The sequence below is a fragment of the Podarcis gaigeae genome (genome assembly GCF_964106915.1).
Source record: "Podarcis gaigeae genome assembly, chromosome: 11".
Taxonomy (NCBI): Eukaryota; Metazoa; Chordata; class Lepidosauria; order Squamata; family Lacertidae; genus Podarcis; species Podarcis gaigeae.
Window position 1 is genome coordinate 10598032 of NC_139687.1, and position 17110 is coordinate 10615141.

The window sequence follows — 17110 nt, forward strand, 5'->3', positions numbered from 1 at the left end:
CAGTCTCACTTCAGATGGCAAGACCTAATCCATCTTAACGTTGGTAATTAGGAGGTTTGGTTGTTCACCAGAACAGAACACCTGCATCTCGGCATTACAGATGAACCTTTGCCATTCAGAGCTGAAAGTGCTTTGTGCAGCATGTCTGTTTACTATGCATGTGGCTACAACGTAGCAAAGAACCTATTCTTCTTTCAAATTAGCACAAAGTTACAGTGAGAAGTTCTTTTGGGTTCCTTCATAATTATTTGAAATGACATGCTACTGAAGCTGAGTCGGATTAGTTAACCCTCATCATCACCATAATCCACATTGGTATTATAAACATAAATTTAAAATGTAGCCGTAATAATTCTCATATTATTAAAGATTCAGGTTTGTTTAGTTCAAACATTCTGCATAACTGGCTGCCCATCAGCAGATATTTTCATTTGGAAAAAAATAGTAAAACTCTAAGGGGCCAGTGTATAGCTCTTAACCATTTAACTTGTTATTAAGGATGGGCAAGTATCTAAATTTTGACTTCACTCATTAAAAAAAACACCCTAAAGTTCAGTTTGCAACATTTCAGTTTGTGAGGGTTTTTTTGGGGGGGGCGGTCCTAATGCACCCATTTATCTATATGATTTTGCCTAACATGCACCATTTTGGAAGCAATTTCCCTTAATATAATTCATTTTTCATATTATTTTCACTGCAATATACATTTTAATGTAAACTTTCCCTAATATAGCATTCTTGTACATTGTTTTTGGTTAGGTAACTGCATTGCAAACTGCATTTGGGTCGACCCAGAATCCAGCTGGAGTGGGTTAGATCCGGTTCATTGGGAGCAATCCAGGGCTGTCAATTGGGGGCAGGAAGCCAGTTGGTGGGGAGGGGGAAGAAGAACAAATACAGTGGTACCTCGGTTTACGAACTTAATCCGTTCCAGAAGTCCGTTCTTAAACCAAAACCGTTCTTAAACCAAGGCGCGCTTTCCCTGATGAGTTCCAAAATATCAATGATGTTCCTTGTGTTCGCAAACAAATGCCTGCCTGGGAGGAAGCCTGCTTGGTCCTTATGAATTACTTCATTTAAGACTTTTTTAAATCTTCTTGCCAAAATATCTGCAAATATTTTATAATCCACGTTTAGAAGGGAGATGGGGCGGTAATTCCTAAGTTGCGTCTTTTCAGATTCTAGTTTAGGTATCAATGTGATGAAAGCTTCTTTCCACGACTCCGGTGCCCTCTTCCCCTCCATAATTTCATTGCAAACCTCCATTAATGGATGTATCAAATAATCTTTCAATGTCCTATAGTATTTGGAGGTAAGTCCATCTGGCCCCGGAGACTTGCCCAATTGCATGTTCTGAATGGCCTCCTCAATTTCTGATTGTGTTATTTTATAATTCAGGATTGTTCTGTTCTGTAGAGACAACTTTGGCAAACCATTCTTCTTTAAAAACTGTTCCATCTCTGATTCATTTTGCGGCCCCTGCGTATATAGTTGTTTAAAATATCTCTGGAAGGACTTTCTAATTTCCACCGGGTTCTGGATATTTCTTCCCTCAATTTCCAAGTTTGTTACTGCGTTCACCTTTTGTCTCTTTTTCAGCTGCCATGCTAGCAGCTTTCCACATTTATTTGCCGATTCAAAGGATCTTTGTTTCATTAGCTTAATCTTCCATTCTACTTCTTGGTTTATCATTTTTGCATATTGTACTTGATAATGTTTAATTTCTCTTAAAATCTCCTTTGATTTCGGTTTCGATCTTAACTTCTTCTCACCTTCTTTAATTTTCTCCAGAATCTTGTCTTTCTTGTCATTCTGTGCTTTTTTCTTAATTGTATTCTGCTGTATCAGAAACCTTCTCATCACCGCCTTACTTGCGTCCCAAACAGTTCTTTTTTCCACTGTAGTATTCAGTCCTTCAAAGCTTTTGGGGCCTTTTTGATAATGTCCTGATCTCTAAATAAATTGTCATTCATCCTCCATCTGAAGGAGCCGGTTGGAGTTAATCTCATATCCATCTTGACAGCGGTATGGTTGGAGCAGGTTCTTGGGCAGATTTCCACTTTTTTTATCTTGGGCGCCAGGCCTCTAGTTGTCCAAATTTGGTCAATTCTTGTCCATGTCAGTTGGGCTTCAGAAAAGAATGTTCCTTCTCTTTCTAGGGGGTTCTTTGTTCTCCAGATGTCGATCAAGTCCATATTGTCAGTCATTTCAAAGAATGTCTTAGGTAGTCTGCCATCTTTTGTCACGTTATGGCTATGTGACTTATCCATGTTGGTTGATACCACTCCATTCATATCTCCCAACATGATGATGTTATCATAGTCCAGATAGTCCAGCATAATCTCATGCAGCCTCTTATAAAATTCCGATTTTCCCTCATTTGGCGCATAGATTCCTAATAATAAAAACTTTTCGCCTTGGGCCTGAATCTCAATTGCACAAATTCGTCCATGTTCATCCTTGAATAGGAATTTTGGTGACAGGCTCTCTTTTGCATATATCACCACGCCTCTTTTCTTTACTCGATCTGAGAAAATAAATTCTTGGCCTAATCTTTTATTTATTAGCACTTTTCTATGTAGCCTGGTCACATGTGTTTCTTGCAAACAAATAACATCCAATTGTTCTTTTTTCAAAATATGAAATATCCTTCTTCTTTTCTTCGGAATGTTAGCGCCATTTATATTCCAACTTAGAAGTTGCAGAGACATCCTGGTCAAATCTGTTATTGTTCTGGTGGTGGTATCTTTTTCTCCTGGTCTAGAGACCCCGCCGGTGTAGGTGTAGGTACAGATTGTGGTTCGGCCCCTGGAGGTCTGTCAATCCCTTTCTGAAGGTCCTCTCCATAGATATTCAAAAATTTGTCTCTGTCTTCTGCTGTTTTGATTTTCACCTTCTTCCCCCTAAACGTAAAAGACAGTCCTTGTGGGAATTCCCACCTAAAAATGATTAAATTGCTCCTCAACAACTTCACTAGTTCAAGATAAGTAGATCTAAGATCCAAAAGTTGTTTAGGAATATCCTTGTACACCTCTGCTCTTTTGTCCAAAATTTCAAGTGACTTTCCGTAGTGTAGTCCTAATAATTTGTCCCTTTCCTCCTTGGATCTTAAAGTAATCAAACAGTCTCTGGGCTTATCTTTCCTTGTAAATTTTCCAAGCCTAAAAGCAGTCACAATTTTAAAGTCCTTTTCCTCCTCCAAGTTCCACCACTTGGAAAATTCTTTTGTTAAATACTCAGTTAGGTTCCCTTGTTCATGTTCAAGTTCTGGAATGAACCTCAATTTCAAGTTGTTTTCCCGTGCCCGAAGTTCGATCATAGACAGATAGGCTTGTTGTTCCCCTACCTGCTTATGCAGTGGTCTCACCTCCTGCTCCAGTGCTGCAGTTTTCTGAATGGCTTCTTCTGCCAATTTCCGATTTTCTACAGTGGATTCAGATAAATTACTGATTGCTTGAGCATTCGACGTGACTTGTTCAGTTAATTTGTTTACACAGTCTCTGGTCTGATCAATCTTTATCGTTTGTTCATCCACCTTTTTATCCAGGCCTTCCAATTTTTCAAGTATTTTGTCTAATATTGAAGCAGTTCCACCAGCTGCCATATCTAGTCCCAACAGCTGCTCACTTTCTTCTAGTTCCCGAACATCAGGCACGGATGACCTACGCGGCTGAGAGACTAAAGTCAGAGTTGTTTGTCTTTTTCCTCTAGCCGCTCTTGTTTGTCTCCCAGTACCGCTCATTCCACTTCTATCTACTGTCAAGGTCAAACTGAGTATGTTCTCATGAGAATCCACCAGCCCATAAGATAAACAACCAAGTCGGAGGAGAGGAAACCGAAAGGAAAGTCAGATTTAATTATAGTCCAAAAATCCTCTAGGGGGAGCCTACTTCTGTCATAGGGAAGAAGTCTGATTATTAATATCCGTTGTTTAAATTTTTCCAAACTTCCATACTAAAAAGCAATGTCCAAACAATCTTTAATTTCGTGAAGACCTTCAGTAGTTGTATTTAGCAGAGTTGGTTTCAAAGAGTAACAATATCTCAATAAGTGTACGCTGTAGCAATTCAAAGCAACAGTCCCATTAAAGCTCAGCTAATGCTAGATCCAGCAACAAAATATCCAAGTCTTGCAATCTGACAGTTCTATTGTCTAGGCAGTCCGACTACCTGGGATTCTTTGTCTATTTGTTGATCCAACAGAGCAGGTCACTCAGTTCATATATTAAAGTAAAACTTTTAAAAAAGTTAAGTCCTAAAGTAGCTTAAGCGAATGTAAGAGTTGATTGCATTTTGACACCTCTTCAAAGGCTCCACACATCAAAGTCTTTGCTTTAGATCTTAAGCAGCAGCAAGAGACGGACTTCCTGGTTACGTCTCTCGCTTTCAGCCGAATTTACAGCAAATTTGTAATCCAACCCTTATCTTTCCGTTCTTACTCACGAGTTGTTGATTCAACCCAAGAAAAGAGGACAGCCCTCACCGACAGCAGCTTCGCGGCTTCACTCAACAGAAAGAGCGATTGACTCACAGCACCACGCCGACCCTTCCACGTTCCGGGACCTCTTACGGGGTCCCTTCTGCGTTTCTGGGGGCGCTCCAGGTGCCCGCTGAGTCCCACGGCCACGGGCTTATGCTACCTGTGGTTTTCCCGGTAAGGGTCTCCGCTGCGCCGTAGCGGACGACCCGTTTCTGCAGAGCTCCCTCTTCCCGCTTAGGAAAGGGCAGCCATTGCCGGACGCGCCGCCTCCGGAAGTTTTAAATCCCGATTAAGTATTATGCAAGACCCTGTATTTGGTTCAGGGCCTGGATCCAGGTAAGATGGGGTACCCAGTGCAGATTCAGGAGAATCCTGAAGCACTGGATCATTCCATGGGGGGTGGGGGCATAGACAGCTCTACAAAATAGGTAGGTTCACATTAAAATGCAAAAACCCCAACAAATTTCTTCCTCTCCATACTTGTCATCTAATTCTAATGTGCCACCTGTTCACAAATTATTGTTGTTATTGTTTAGTCATTTAGTCGTGTCCGACTCTTCGTGACCCCATGGACCAGAGCACGCCAGGCACTCCTGTCTTCCACTGCCTCCTGCAGTTTGGCCAAACTCATGTTAGTCGCTTCGAGAACACAGTCCAACCATCTCGACCTCTGTCGTCCCCTTCTCCTTGTGCCCTCCATCTTTCCCAGCATCACGGTCTTTTCCAGAGAGTCTTCTCTTCTCATGAGGTGGCCAAAGTGTTGGAGCCTCAGCTTCAGGATCTGTCCTTCCAGTGAGCAATCAGGGCTGATTTCCTTAAGAATCGATAGGTAATCACACATTACATGCCAAATTTCATTTCATTGACTAGCTTCACTGTGCTCCCACCCCAGACAGCAATAACATCACTGGACTTCATCAAACCCCTACAGCTCCCAGCTCCTCACCATTTTCCTCCCTATTTACCACTGATGGTCCTCCAAAAATACTTGTAAAATCCTTATTCTGTCTTGCCCTATCCTTCCAAGCTAAGCACCCTGATATCCACCATTACCTTTACACTACCAAGTCTTTTTTATTGAACCAATAAATATGTTAAGCTTCATGCTTACATTGGAAACCAAGTCTAATAATACCAATAGCAACAGTTCTTGTAAAAAGGCCTGATTTCTCCTCAACCCCATTCTTTTTCTCTTCTCCCTTTACTCTGCGAGGATAGAATATGATCCCAGTGTCAACTGAAATCACACAATAGCTGCGTATTAAAGCGTATAAGCTATTTGTAGCTTCAACACCTAACATTGTCAGGGTTGTGTTTCTGTGTAGTTTACTTTTTTTCTTTCACCAGAGCAAGAAATCTGCAGCGGGGAATGAGCGGCATACATCTCTTTATTCTCCTACCCAGTGTGTTCAGGGGATTTTACAATAGCGTGACCTCCAAGTATTATTTCTATGAGGGTAACAGACGTTCTTGCTATTGTGCAGTTCACCTCTTGGTTACATGTGCTTTGTACTCTTATTGAGGTTCAATATGGAAAATATCACGGACCTAGACTTCAGTTTTAACAAGTTCAGTATCTATACGGACAGCTATTTCAAAGCCATCCTCCAAACAATGAGTTGGAAGTGTTCTGCTTTAGGGAAGTTTCCTCAAAATATACAGAGTTTTGAAGGCCCCATATTAGTTTATATACAGTTGAACAATAATCTGTGTTTGGGTTTTTTTAATCAAATGTTCAACCCACAAAGCCCTTTTCAGATGGTCATTCTAAGCCATAGGAGCCAACTCCTAGGGGCCATGATCTCTAACCATAACCTGATAAAATATTTGAGCCGCTCCACAAGTTGATGGACATTGCCATTCAAACAACAACAGCAACAACAAATTTATTATTTATACCCCGCCCATCTGGCTGGGCCTCCTCAGCTACTCTAGGCGGCTCCCAACAAAATATTAAAAATACAATGAAGCATCAAACATTAAAAACTTCCCTAAGCAGGGTTGCCTTCGGATGTCTTCTAAAAGTCTGGAAGTTGTTTATCTCCTTGACATCTGATGGGAGGGCGTACCACAGGGCGCCACCACCAAGAAGGCCCTCAGCTTGGTTCCGTGTAATTTCGCTTCTTGTAGTGAGGGAACTGCCAGAAGGCCCTCAGAGATGGAACTCAGTATCTGGGCAGAACGATGGGGGTGGAGACGCTCCTTCAGGTATACTGGGCTGAGGCCATTAAGGGCTTTTTAGGGCTAATGGTGGATGGGTGCTGTATCTTGTGATCGACTATGTGAGGTGGGGCTTTTCTGCCCCCCAAATATTTTATTCAAGTTGGCACCTCTGCTCTTCACCATCACATGAGAAGTGGATATGAGAAATGATTTATTATTTAAAGGTTAAGGAGCAGAAATATAAATCTCTACTATTACTATTTTCATTATCATTTTCCTGTTTATATGGCTGTCTGCTAGATCACATGAGGGGAAAAGTGGTGTTGCACTCCCTGTTCCCACTTGTTCCCTTGGAATACCATTATATTTCCCACAGCCCCCTCAAGGCTGAGCTTGTATAGGTTCCCTGTGTGATCTAGAACTCATATCTCCCTGGATTCAAAGCTGCACAGGGAGTCTTAAGAAGTTCTGCTGCAGAAGCTAAGCCCCCAACATATGGAAGGCATACCCCACAAGTATCCCAGAAAAAACAAGACAACTTGTCCGTCCATCCATCCCCATGAGAGCATGGAAAAGTACATCTTTGGGCCTCCATGATCTTGCGCAGGTCACGTGACTCGCATGGGAGCATGGACAGGAAGACCCACATACCGGTTTTGGGACTCAACATATTGGAGGGTGTGGGCGGGCTGTGGGAGCAACCACCAGCTCATAATTTTGGACCCCTCCATTGGCATTATTTTCTTGGAATTCAGTAATTTCTCTGGAGAGACAGACATTCCTGAGGTCCACCCAGTTGTGAAAATGGCAATAGCGCCTGGAAACACTTTTCAGGTGTTATCATGTGAGGAAGATTTTCAAAACAGGATGTCATCAGAAGCCTGTCATCAGCTGTTTAGAGCATTCTTTAGTAGAATTTCCCCCGCCTCACTCTATGGTTCTTTGTAAGCCTTGCTGAGATGTACACTTTGCCGTTGTAACAATCTTATTGTAAACATCTTGTTTTTTCTAGCCAAGCCTTCCTTTTGTGTCCTTCTTTCCACATCCTCTTCTGCTTTTCCCTTACGTAGCTATTAACTCCTAAGCATTTATGAGTGCTCTATTCCAACCATTGTTCCTTTTCTCCTTGCTGTGTTGCTGTTTCTAGGATCTCTTTGTCCTCATAAATCATAACTTTAATATTTTTTTCATTGTTGCTTTTCCTCTCTTAGATCACAGCAACACACACATACAGAACAAAGTGTAACCTAACAGAATCATTTTGTGCAAAGGAGACAGATTCTCCGAGCAGTCGGAGATCGCTTGTCCAGGAAACAAAATGCTAATATTTGTGGCAAGGAGGCAAACAGGGGAGAGATAGGGTCATAGGAGAGACTTATCACCACCTACAGCTACTTCCTCCCTTCTATTAGCCTAGCACCTGCTGAGCCTCTCACCATTAGGCAAGCCAGCCCAAGCCACCGAGAGCATCAGTAGTCTTGGGACATCTGCATCCGATCTACATCTCCTGGCTGCAGTACCAGCTACAAAGCAGAGGCAGAGATGACACTGCTACTAAATGGTTTTAATAATTTTAACTGTTTGTTAATTAACTCATTTATTAGATTTGTATACTGCCCTTCATCTGTACACAAGAGATTAGGGTCCTGCGGGACTTGACATCTTTCCACAGGGCCTGCAAGACAGAGCTGTTCCGCCAAGCCTTTGGCCAGGGCACAGCCTGACTCCCTCCTTTGGCAATCTACCCAATGGTAGCCATCAATTTGATTTGAAGTATTTTTTTAATGAAATGATTTTAGAATGTTGTCTTATTTTATTGTTGTCAGCCGCCCTGAGCCCGGCTTCGGCTGGGGAGGGCAGGATATAAATAAATAAAAATTTATTATTATTATTATTATTATATCTCATACTGCCCTGTACATCCCTACATTCGTTCATAACATAAAAGTACAAGAGAAAAACACAAAAGACATAATAATTTCTGGGCCCAATTCAAAGTGCTGTTTTTTAATAATAATAATAATAATAATAATAATAATAATAATAAATTATTTATACCCTGCCCTCTCTTGTGACAGAGCGTTCCACAAAGTCAGGGCCAGTACTGAAAATGCCCTGGCCCTAGTTGAGACCAATCTAACCACCTTGCGACTTGGGACCTCCAAAGTGTTGTCATTTGTGGACCTTAAGGTCCTCCGCGGGGCATACCAGGAGTTCTGACCTATAAAGCCTCGAACGACTCAGGACTGCAGTACCTCAAGGACCACCTCTCCCCATATGAAGCAAGCCGGACCCAGAGTTCATCCTCTGAGGGCCTCCTTTGTGATGGAAACATGAGAACAGGCCTTTTCCCCAGTGGCTCCCCACTTGTATCAGGGAAGGGAGCTAACAGTTCCAGCAGGTTTGCAGCCATTTTTTTAGTGTCCCTTAGGACTTCTGGGTCTCCTAGCCTGGAGTAGCAGTGCCAACGTCATAACCAGCTAGCGTATTGCTGGCAATTAAAATACATAGATTGGGGATAGGCAAGCTAGAGCCCTAGATGAATGAATGAAATAATCTTTATTGGTGTCAGCGCCATCGGCCATAGCAATAAAACAACAATACAATATACAAATAATAGAAATAAAAAGTCCATTATATAAAATACATTTTGGGGTTTCGGGTCAATAGTCAAATGGTGGATCTTATTCCGATTGCACCAGCTAAAGACCTTGCCACCTTTGCTGTCACCTGCTCATCTTGATCTGCCAAGAGAAAGGACACTGTGGCAGTGGTTGGGCGACCTGGAATGGACAATCAAAGAGGGGTGATAATCTCATTCCTCAAGTCTTTATAAAGAGTGCAAGCCAGGAGGGCATCCGCCACTGATTCGGGACTGCCATCTCCACAGGGACATAAGCATTTTTTATGTGGAATCTGTTGGAATCGTCCCTCAAGTACAGCTGAGGGCAATACATTCAATCTTGCGAGTGTAAAAGCCCTAGATGTTCTAGTTTACAGTTCTCATCATTGTTTGATGGGGATTGCAGTCCAGAGCTTCTTTTGCCTATTTCTGGCAGGAAAAGAGCTTCATTTGATGAAGCTTCATTTCAGTGAAGAAGATGCCCCTGTGTTGAAGCCATTGCTCTTGGCATTATTTGACGTACAAAGAGGAATCGCACCGTATCTAATTTCAGTGATTTCCGCTTCTTCCTGGCGCAGATGGATTTCAGCTAATTCTCACTCATTTCATCCTGCTACTAAGTCACATTTCCTTCCTTTGATTTATCTCAATGGGATTTCATCCTATTAGTTTCTGCCCAATTCTTTCATTTCTCAAGTTACTTTACTAAGACCCCCCCCCCCCCGCTATACGTTCCACGTCCCAGGCACACCATTATATTTGATGCTTTTAAAAGATCTATTAAGCTTTGATGAGCTATGCGGAATTGGTCAAATTGACATATAAACTGTGGGATAAGGACAACTGTGACTTCAAGGAAGAATGGGAACTTTTTACAAATTATCTAAAAAGACAACAAAATGATTTGAACTCCTTGGTAGGTTTAAATAAACATCCACAAATTTATTAGATAAATACATGATAGATAAGGCAATATGTACAACTTTATAACATGCAAAGATCAATATGTGTAAAGAAACCAGAGAGGGGGGGTGAGGGAAGTCCTTGGGGAGGGGAATAAGAGAGAGGGAGGGGGAAATGTAAACAATTATATTGATAATTTGTTAAAATTGTTCAATAAAAATACATACGAAAAAATAAAGATAAAAGATCTATTACGCTAACTGGGTGGATGGTTGGGGCAGACAGGGTCCAGAATAATTGTTTAAAAATATTGTTATGAGATTTTTTTTTTGGAGGGGGGGTAGTGGGTAAGGGGAGTGGGTATGCAGAGACTGATCTGACCCCTGGATCCAGCAAGTGTTAAAACTATAAGCCAGGCTATAGTGGATCTGTGCAGATGGCAAATGCGTGGCCCCCTCCCTGAACTGACTGGTAATTAATTAGAAAGACAAAAGGCTCAAGTGGAGGGTTGCAGTGATGTGAGCTAGAAGCTAGAAAAAAAAAATGCAAGCTGGGAAGCCAGACAGAGAAAGCCATAGTTGATTTTTGTTGGAACCCAAAGCTGTGGTCAGGTGCGCCATTCCAGAAAAATATTGGGGGGGGGGGCAGATCATGATGTTGCGCATGATGCCTGGATATCAAAGTGATATCCAGATGCTACACTGTCTGGGCATCACACAGCAGCTTGGTTTCTTTGGCTAGTGGCTTCTCTGCCTCCTCCTCCTGCTGCCATCATGGGCTGGGGGCTGCTACCCCACTGTGGCAGGAGAAGGGGCTGCTGCTGCATTCCTGGCTTGCACAAATGCATAAAGCCCAGAAGCAACAGTGTTGCAGCCGGCATTGCTCCCAGATGAACATTGAGGAGAACCAACTATTAAACGCCTGCTGAAAGCTTTTCTATTCCATCAGGCCTATGTAGGCAGTGGCATAGCGTGGAGGGTGCAGGGGGGGCTGGCCACACCGGGCGCAACATCTGGGGGTTAGGGGGCGCAAATTACTTTTTTTAAAAAAGATATTTATTAGAATTTTCAATATTAATACAATAAAAATCAAAAAGAAAAAAAAGAAACAGATAACAAAAATACAAAAATAAAAATAATTAAAAACACAGAAATTTTCCATAACTTATTTTCCTTTAACTTACTTCCCAGACCTCCTCATACCTCCCTTTTTTGTATTTCAATTCAAATTATTAGTTCAGCAAATCCTTATCAATAAACTTTAACCTACTTCTAAACCTTTTTTCCATATTCTCTTAAAACATTACAGCTGGAAACCACTTAATTTCTATCCGACATCATTCTAACATTCTAGGGGGCGCAAATTACTTGCCTTGCCCCGGGTGCTGACAACCCACGCTACGCCACTGTATGCAGGCAATTAAGGATACATCTTTCAACTGTGGCTATTTAAGAGGAGGTTTTCCAAAGGGGGTGGCATCCACAATATACAAAATACTGCTCCAAAATCCCACAAACCACCTTAACCTAATCAAAAAACCATGGCAAGATGACATAGGCTATGAGATTGTTGTTGTTTAGTCGTTTAGTCGTGTCAGACTCTTTGTGACCCCATGGACCAGAGCACGCCAGGTTATGAGATTAATCCCACCCAATGGGCTAAAATGTGTGCTAAACCTTCCTTTGAATCCATATCAGCAAAAAGAAAAGAACTCTCTGAAACTCACAGGTGGTACCTAACACCATGGAAACTAGTGCCGATACACCCAGGAGCCTCACCAAAATGCTGGAGAGGGTGCACCTCCACATGTGGTGGGAATGCCCCCAAAATCCAACTAGTCTGGACAACAACCATATGAGAAATATGCAAAATAACTAAGCAAGTTATTACAAAAAAAAATTCAGAAATAGACTGGAAAGAGAAGTTGCAACTTATTACCAAACTTAAAACCATGGAGAGACCTGGTCTGAATAGAGACATTGGATTCTTATCTCATTATACATGATAAAGCTATTTTTGGCAATCTCATCCCTTGCTTTTTCCTGTAAGACTAATTGCAGTCGTTAGCAGTCATCAAGTGTTCCTATCACTTTCCCACCACCCTTCTGAGTAATACCCATTCCCATCCTCTCGCTATATATAAGGGTCTGGTGACTTCTGTTTCAGTGTATCTGAAGAAGTGTGCATGCACACGAAAACTCATATCAATAATAAACTTAGTTGGTACAAAACAAAAAAAATTCCTTCCAGTAGCACCTTAAAGACCAACTAAGTCAGTTCTTGGTATGAGCTTTCGTGTGCATGCACACTCCTTCAGTTACATGTGGTATCTGAAGAAGTGTGCATGCACACGAAAGCTCATACCAAGAACTGACTTAGTTGGTCTTTAAGGTGCTACTGGAAGGAATTTTTTTTTGTTTTGACTATGGCAGACCAACACGGCTACCTATCTGAAACTTAGTTGGTCTCTAAGGTGCTACTGGAAGGATTTTTTTTATTTATTTTGTTTCAACTGCAGCAGACCAACACAGCTACCTACCTGTATCTAGAACTAAGTGAGTATTAGAAGTCACCCCAAAACTGGCCCTAACATTTTCCAAGATAACGCCTACTCACATCACAAAGAGCTCATAACCCACCTACTCTCAGCAGTCAGAAACATCATAGCCAGACACTGGAGAGACCTGTCAGGAGTAAGCATGGACCAATGGTACCAAATAGTATGGGAAACAGCCTTATTAGAAAAACTAACCAATAAACTGAAACTGACACGGGGACAAATGGAAGAAGATGCCTTCCCTCTATCACATACACAACCCAACAAGACAACAAGAAGAATCCACCAACAGCATACAAATCAATATGGCTAACCTGATTCAAAAACACCCACCGACCCCACTCACACATAATAAAAAATAATATATTTTTTTATTTATATCCTGCCCTCCCCAGCTGAAGCCGGGCTCAGAGCAGCTAACAACAGTAAAATAATACAACATTCTAAATCATTTCATTATAAAATCAGTTCAAATCAAATTAATGGCAACCATTGGGCTAGAGTTCTGTGAAATGTGACATGAAAACAAATTTCACCACAGCCAATCACAAACAAACAACCACACCCTAGGCCAACCCCAACCTCTCTCACCACCAAAGGAACACAAGTGAAGAGTAAAGAAAACTTGCACAAGCGACACTGACACGAAACCCCACACATACATTAAGTAAAATAGAAACATCGCTACCCCACCCCACCCCCACTCACTGTGCTGGGTCCAGGGGTTAACCTGAGCAACGCAGTCCGGGTCTGGTCCCAAATCCAAGGATTCCACAAGGAGTCAGTCCAACAGGGCCAAGGCAGAAAACCAGTCTAGGCCAGGCACAAGGTAACAGGCAGGTTCCAGTAAGCAGCAATGTTGCTTCCGCAACCTGGGGCGGGGTCCGGCAGCCTTTTATCTCTGACGGGGTAACGGCCAGTCCTGATCCCCCAGTGACTCACCTCCCTGTTTCGCCTGAAGGTGAGCACTCCTCCTGCAAGTACTCAGGTCTCTTCTCCTCTCAGACCTGAGTCTCTGCAGCTCAGGAGACGTCAGTGGGTTACTAGACCCAGAAGCTGCCTCAGCCTCTCCTGACCAAACCAGTAGTGGAGCAGCTGCATGTGATTACTCAGCAAAGGACAACGAGGTAATCCCCGCATCTGGAGTCAGGGCAGGCTCAGGCCCCTAACTTGACCCAGCTGGTGCTTGTTGCAGAGGTACCAGTGCAGACTGGGGCTCTTCAGAATCAGACCTCAGACTTGGTTCAGATGCCACCTGAGGCAGAGGATCCACTAAGTTCGAGCCCGAGTCCCAGGCCATCACCTTTCCCCCTTTTCTTCCTAATGTAACACTAATGTCTCAAGAAATGAAAGTGATCTGTAGAAAATGTAACTTGAAAAAAAGAGGCATTGCACATCATTTTGTAAACCAAGAAATCTTTAATTAAAAACATGTATAAAAAAGGATGCAGGAGGAAATGATTAATAATAGGACCCACAAAGGGGAGGTGGTAGGAATGCCCCAAAATCCAACTCTTCTGCATAATGCATGTATTTTGTAAACTAATAAATCCAGCCATGGATAGAAAGACCTAGCACTGCCTTTGTCATGCTACGGTGGTTACAGTACTGCTACCTAGTTAAAGTACCATGGGAAGGTCATAGGAGGTGGCCATAGGATGGTTGGGGATGGACAAGCTGTGCTGTACTCAGTGACAGCCAGGAGCAGCAAGGCTGGCACACTTAGCAGAATTTGCCTAAAATTTGCACATAAAAGTTCATACGTTTCTTTCCAGAAGGACTAGATATTTACTTTAAAAAAATAAAATAAAGGAAGCACAGAGTCTGATGGCTCTATTTGGGGTGCCAATGAAGGTCTAACATGGGCACCAGGTTGGTGAGCCCAGCCCTAATGGACCATCCTCCACTGACTTTGGGGACTAAGAGAAAAGAGTGTAAACACAACACACTAAAATCCTAGAATTCAACAATGGCAATTATTTGTTTGTAGCCATGTTTCAAAGTTATCCTCTCCGGTAAACATGTCTAGCAATAAATTGGGGGACCCTCAAACACAGAGAGCTCTAACTCTGAGCATAGTGTAAAAAGTTAAAGGTAAAGGACCCTTGACAGTTAAGTCCAGTCGTGAACAACTCTGGGGTTGTGGCGCTCATCTTGCGTTACAGGCCGAGGGAGCCAACGTTTGTCTGCAGACAGTTTTTCCGGGTCATGTGGCCAGCAGGACTAAGCCGCTTCTGGCGAAACCAGAGCAGCACACAGAAACGCCGTTTACCTTCCCACCAGAGCAGTACTTATTGATCTACTTGCAGTTTGGGGCGTGCTTTCAAACTGCTAGGTTGGCAGGAACTGGGACTGAGCAACGGGAGCTCACCCCGTTGTGGGGATTTGAACTGCCAACCTTCCAATCAGCAAGCCCAAGAGGCTCAGTGGTTGAGACCACAGTGCCACCCGCATCCCTTGAGCATAGTGTAAAGGTAAAGGTAAAGGGACCGACTCTGGGGTTGCGGCACTCATCTTGCTTTATTGGCCGAGGGAGCCGGCGTGCAGCTTCCGGGTCATGTGGCCAGCATGACTAAGCCACTTCTGGCGAACCAGAGCAGGGCACAGAAATGCCGTTTACCTTCCCGCCAGAGCGGTACCTATTTATCTACTTGCACTTAGACGTGCTTTCGAACTGCTAGGTTGGCAGGAGCAGGGACCGAGCAACGGGAGCTCACCCCATCGTGGGGATTCGAACCGCTGACCTTCTGATCGGCAAGTCCTAGGCTCTGTGGTTTAACCCACAGCGCCACCCGCGTCCCACTGAGCATAGTGCACACACCTATAAATCCACCACAGCACACCCAAAAGTACAGGATGGTTTGATGTGGAAATAACAGTGGGGACATTCTCCAAACACACACACACACACACACACACACACACATACACACACACACACACAGAAAGAGAAAGAGACAGAGTTCTCTTGCATGTATCCTTTAGGATCAACAGAGTGTGCAGCTTGAGAACTGCAACCAGGATCCTGTTTTAGGGGGTACCTTACGTCCTTCACCCTAAGTGCCCCGAATGCAGACCTTCATGCTGGAAATAAAGCAATGTTCCTTTCCCATCTTCCCATCAACATTTTATCTCTCTTTAGATATAGATATATATTAAAAACTCTCCTTCAAAATCCCATTAAACTCTTCCCAATGTAAAAATGCACCCTAGTGCCCTAGTGTAGATACGACTTTTATTAACATTCTGAACTTCATTTTGAGTTTTTTCCCACTGTACAGTGAAACTTCTCAGATTTTTCTCTCTCTCTCGTCAGAGAAATTGGAAACAAATGCGTGCACACACACACACACACACACACACACACACACACACAAACTGGTGAAGATTAGAGGGCAGAGGACTTCAGCGGTATTTTTCAGTGTCTCTTACAAAACATTTTTATTGAATTTTTATTTTTCACTTTCTTTTCAGACCTCATGCTTTTCAATGAAGACAGATAATTTAAACACCAGAAGGCCTACAAATCTAAGGCCAGCTCTCTTTTTTATTATTCGCTCTCCAAAAATGATACAGTGGAGAAGGATTTCAAGCCATCCTTTTATGCTTACTGAAGATACTAAAGAACTCCAGAAAAGCATTAAACTACTTATGTGCCCATATAGAGATGGTAAATTGTCCCTTCCGAAGTAGGAATAAAACCAGCTTCTCTCTTTACTCTCTAAAGCACAGAAGTTAAATAGACTAATGGTGTATTTTCTATTACTATCATTACAAATCAATTAATGTGACCGTAATTTAACCCAGCTGTGCAGTTGTTTTGGCAATTTGGAAGGTATAAAATGTTTAAGTTTAAACTTTTAACCTTCCTGAGAGGTATAAAGCAAGCTGCAAGTACCGCGGAAGCCATTCAGAAGTATCTAAAGATGATTAGGTGTGTTATTTTGTTTCCAAGCTCAGCAATTCTTTAGTTTTCATTAATTTGCATATTTCACAGCACAGTGGTCAAAAAGCACATATACTACAATTAAGCATAACAGCTTTCTCAGTGTTGAATATGGAGGCTTGAGGTGGCATTTCATGGGAATGTACAGCAATGTGAATAGCACAGTCTTAGTCCTAATAGAAGGTTTCAACAAATGTGATTAACGACTAATTGCTAGCATTGGCTAATTATAATGCATTTGGCTCATTGCTAGAATGAGCCAAAAGGAGAGTAACTGCTCATTAGGAGAGGTGGTAACAAAGTTCAAAATGATTTATTTCAGAATATGAACTTCTCCGGCTCAGAATGCTCACACAAAGCATTATTACAAAGTGAGCAATGTTTCTTTTGAAGTTCTCCTCTAGGCTGAATCTTAATCCAGAAAGATATGTCTGTCTTT